The sequence below is a fragment of the Schistocerca piceifrons genome, unplaced genomic scaffold (assembly GCF_021461385.2).
Source record: "Schistocerca piceifrons isolate TAMUIC-IGC-003096 unplaced genomic scaffold, iqSchPice1.1 HiC_scaffold_945, whole genome shotgun sequence".
Lineage (NCBI taxonomy): Eukaryota > Metazoa > Arthropoda > Insecta > Orthoptera > Acrididae > Schistocerca > Schistocerca piceifrons.
This window is the reverse complement of record NW_025729218.1, coordinates 37,501-42,500: the sequence shown is the minus strand read 5'-3', so window position 1 is coordinate 42,500 and position 5,000 is coordinate 37,501. Positions and strand designations below refer to the sequence as shown.

Below are 5,000 nucleotides of genomic sequence, written 5' to 3'. Positions count from 1 at the left end.
CCCGTTCGTGCACCACCCCAACCGCCAAACTCGCACCTCCAGCGGATGAACGGCGGACGTTTCCCGCACTCGTAAAGTGCAATCCACCCCTATAACTTGCGTTTCATGAAGAGTTATTTCCAATATGCGACATTCCCGCTGTCCGTATACATGAGCCGCGACCTGTACCACTTACGAGCGAGAGACGCGATCGCGTTGCTCACTGTACGGCGTCCGATACCGAGCCATCAGCATGTCGGTCCCCATGCGCGTTGCACTCGCACTCGCAGTCGCAAAAACGTGGGGCAAATATATTACGCGGAAGAGTTATAACAGACCGAGCCCCACTGCATGGGGGGAGTCTTTGTCACTAATGTACACAGATGGAACATTTTGGACTGGAACCAGATTACCCGTACACACGGCGCTGATTAGTAATCAATGCAGAGCCATCAAACTACAGCAAATATACACAACTGTCCGTATACATGCTGAAAGAGTCTGCCCAAAATGGGAACCACACGTCAGCCAGACACTCTGATCACGCACCACTCTCTGCTTCTAACAGGCGCACATACAATATGTAAGCACCAGCATGGAACAACATCCAGTGCATCTTCTCCGCCACATTACACAATCCACACTATCACAACCAGACCAGGAGGTCCGTGCGGAAAATACAATATCCCAGCCTTTCGACATCCACCATTGCGCAGACCAGGCACCAACACCCACACATGTCCTATACAACGGTGCACCCAACATCACAATAGTACCTCCTGTCACAGCGCACAAACAATGACATGAGTCAAAGACACAGGTCTCACACAAGCATAGAATTGGAGCGCCGCCTCTAATAAGCCAAAGGTGCATCCTGACGTGACAAATCTGATCATGTCACAAGCATTCACTTACTATAATCACTATCAACGAACCTGCCGCCCCCGCCCCCCCCCCCCCCCCCTACACCTTTCCGTACAACAACGTGTAACCTAACCTAACCTAACCTAACCTATGTTGTACCTTAACCTAACCTATGTTGTACCTTAACCTAACCTATGTTGTACCTTAACCTAACCTATGTTGTACCTTAACCTAACCTATGTTGTACCTTAACCTAACCTATGTTGTACCTTAACCTAACCTATGTTGTACCTTAACCTAACCCATGTTGTACCTTAACCTAACCCATGTTGTACCTTAACCTAACCCATGTTGTACCTTAACCTAACCCATGTTGTACCTTAACCTAACCCATGTTGTGCCTCAACCTAACCCATGTTGTGCCTCAACCTAACCCATGTTGTGCCTCAACCTAACCCATGTTGTGCCTTAACCTAACCCATGTTGTGCCTCAACCTAACCCATGTTGTGCCTTAACCTAACCCATGTTGTGCCTTAACCTAACCCATGTTGTGCCTTAACCTAACCCATGTTGTGCCTTAACCTAACCCATGTTGTGCCTTAACCTAACCCATGTTGTGCCTTAACCTAACCCATGTTGTGCCTTAACCTAACCCATGTTGTGCCTTAACCTAACCCATGTTGTCGCCTTAACGTAACCCACGTTGTCGCCTAAACCTGCTCTGTAATTGTTATACGACTCGTTCAATTACTGTAGTGTTGCCCACCCGCAACCCTCGCAATATAGTTCGCTACTCGCACTGCCCGCACCCCTGTGTATCGCTTCATGTTAAACACCTTGCAAGTCTTGCTCACTTTCCACATGCTCCTGCTGTACACTGTAATGTGGATGGCAGCAGGACGTACATGCCGCCCCTCCCCACGTCCCCACCTTGCCCCCTGCCTTCGCAAGCTGGTTGGTGAGAAGTTTGCATGTTCAATGCCCTTCGCATGCGACGTACTCAGGCTACGTTGTGGTGCGGCCTGTGTCAACTGTCCGCTGATGTCGTACGCGTGAACCACAATCTGTACTGCACATTCGTCCTTATGTACTGAATGATACATCGTGGCACATGTGTGACCGCACAACGACTGCGCCCAAAAACGGCGGACCATACAGTGCAAATATTGTGCACGCAGCTACGTGTCGTCTCCCTATGAGAGCTGGATTGCAGTGTGGTACGCCATAGAGACGTGTGGGAGGAACGGACGCCGTGGATGGCGATCAGCATGAGCTGTCTGTTGATGTATTCGGACCTAGTCGTCTCTCCTCACACACCGTGATGGCATGGTGCACCGCGTTCCATATCTGCGACATGCTACAGAGGCCGGTTGACAGTCGTTCGAGCAATGGACATCGCATACGTACGGGGGCCACCTTCCACGTATTGTCTAGGCGTGCACATTTTGTTGCGTGTATGTGGGCAGACGTAGTGTGGCGTGACACCTGACACAGGCATGCAATAATCGTTGAAGTTGCAAATGGCGATGGACGCCTGCGTTTTCTGGTGAAGTTACGCAAATGAACAAATGGTAACCTGTTGTGGTGCGGTTGTTCTCGCTAGGGGTGAATCGGTGATGGCGACGATAGGTTGAGGTACTAACCGGTTGTTCCAGCGATACCCACCATGCCGACGAAACTGAACGGCATCTGGGTGTGAAGCGATACGCGGCGGTGGCTGGGTGGGACCGTCCCCGGCCGGTGAGGGGGCGCCTCCCGGCGTGCTGGCCGCGCGGTGCGTGGGCGCACGCGCTACAGCCGGCTGGTGGGGGCGGCCAGTGGCAGGCGCGCCGGCCGACGGACGCGGCAGGCGTCGCAGCTGCGCGCCGGCGCACCCTGCGCGCGGCGCCGTGCGGCCAAAGTAGGTCCTCGCGGGCCCGGTGCGAAGCGCGGTGGACATCTTCAGTGTGCTGGTCCGATTGAGGACTGTGTGCGTTGAGGATGCGCCGCCGCCCGGCGCTCGGCGCCGCGACGCCGTCTGCTGCTCGGTCGCCCCAGCGGTTCTCGCTGGTGGTTTGTATCGCAGCTGTGCGGATGTGTTGGCGCGTGCGCTGTGCTGGGAGAGTTCGCTTCGGCACCCAAGTGGGGCTTTTGTCCTTCTGTGGCGCTGGCGTTGGAGCTGCCGGTCACCGTAGGTGGCGCGTGTTGTCTCCCGCCGGCAATGCCACGACAGCACGCTCCCGGGCCTCTGTCGGCAGCGGCAAGCTCAGTTGGGAGCACGGGTGGTCGCACCGAAAGCGTCTACTCGCCTAACTCCGGGCGATTGCGCCTCTCTCGAACCCGACCAAGTACTTGGGACGGCGCTGCGCGCCGCCGGGACCTGAGAGGGTTTCGAGGTGTATTGTGCAGGGGAGCTCAGCCTCCTCCTGTTTGCAGAATGATTGAGCGGACGCTTGCGTGTTCGCGCGGGCCCCCGGGACACACTCCCGGGCGGCCGGCTGCTCAGCTCTAGTTGACGCAGCTCCCTGGTTGATCCTGCCAGTAGTCATATGCTTGTCTCAAAGATTAAGCCATGCATGTCTCAGTACAAGCCGCATTAAGGTGAAACCGCGAATGGCTCATTAAATCAGTTATGGTTCCTTAGATCGTACCCACGTTACTTGGATAACTGTGGTAATTCTAGAGCTAATACATGCAAACAGAGTCCCGACCAGAGATGGAAGGGACGCTTTTATTAGATCAAAACCAATCGGTCGGCTCGTCCGGTCCGTTTGCCTTGGTGACTCTGAATAACTTTGGGCTGATCGCACGGTCCTCGTACCGGCGACGCATCTTTCAAATGTCTGCCTTATCAACTGTCGATGGTAGGTTCTGCGCCTACCATGGTTGTAACGGGTAACGGGGAATCAGGGTTCGATTCCGGAGAGGGAGCCTGAGAAACGGCTACCACATCCAAGGAAGGCAGCAGGCGCGCAAATTACCCACTCCCGGCACGGGGAGGTAGTGACGAAAAATAACGATACGGGACTCATCCGAGGCCCCGTAATCGGAATGAGTACACTTTAAATCCTTTAACGAGTATCTATTGGAGGGCAAGTCTGGTGCCAGCAGCCGCGGTAATTCCAGCTCCAATAGCGTATATTAAAGTTGTTGCGGTTAAAAAGCTCGTAGTTGGATTTGTGTCCCACGCTGTTGGTTCACCGCCCGTCGGTGTTTAACTGGCATGTATCGTGGGACGTCCTGCCGGTGGGGCGAGCTGAAGGCGTGCGACCGCCTCGTGCGTGCTCGTGCGTCCCGAGGCGGACCCCGTTGAAATCCTACCAGGGTGCTCTTTATTGAGTGTCTCGGTGGGCCGGCACGTTTACTTTGAACAAATTAGAGTGCTTAAAGCAGGCAAGCCCGCCTGAATACTGTGTGCATGGAATAATGGAATAGGACCTCGGTTCTATTTTGTTGGTTTTCGGAACCCGAGGTAATGATTAATAGGGACAGGCGGGGGCATTCGTATTGCGACGTTAGAGGTGAAATTCTTGGATCGTCGCAAGACGAACAGAAGCGAAAGCATTTGCCAAGTATGTTTTCATTAATCAAGAACGAAAGTTAGAGGTTCGAAGGCGATCAGATACCGCCCTAGTTCTAACCATAAACGATGCCAGCCAGCGATCCGCCGCAGTTCCTCCGATGACTCGGCGGGCAGCCTCCGGGAAACCAAAGCTTTTGGGTTCCGGGGGAAGTATGGTTGCAAAGCTGAAACTTAAAGGAATTGACGGAAGGGCACCACCAGGAGTGGAGCCTGCGGCTTAATTTGACTCAACACGGGAAACCTCACCAGGCCCGGACACCGGAAGGATTGACAGATTGATAGCTCTTTCTTGATTCGGTGGGTGGTGGTGCATGGCCGTTCTTAGTTGGTGGAGCGATTTGTCTGGTTAATTCCGATAACGAACGAGACTCTAGCCTGCTAACTAGTCGCGTGACATCCTTCGTGCTGTCAGCGATTACTTTTCTTCTTAGAGGGACAGGCGGCTTCTAGCCGCACGAGATTGAGCAATAACAGGTCTGTGATGCCCTTAGATGTTCTGGGCCGCACGCGCGCTACACTGAAGGAATCAGCGTGTCTTCCTAGGCCGAAAGGTCGGGGTAACCCGCTGAACCTCCTTCGTGCTAGGGATTGGGG

General features: G+C 54.0%; 1 non-coding gene across 1 annotated transcript in view; it reads left to right on the top strand.

Annotated features, from left to right (window-relative positions):
• The first annotated feature begins 3,345 nt into the window (after nt 1–3,345).
• The window catches only part of LOC124773136, a 1,909-nt gene continuing 254 nt past the window's right edge, over nt 3,346–5,000 (top strand). The window contains exon 1 of the ribosomal RNA XR_007014481.1: nt 3,346–5,000. This exon is cut by the window's right edge and continues 254 nt beyond it. This is a non-coding gene — a ribosomal RNA (small subunit ribosomal RNA).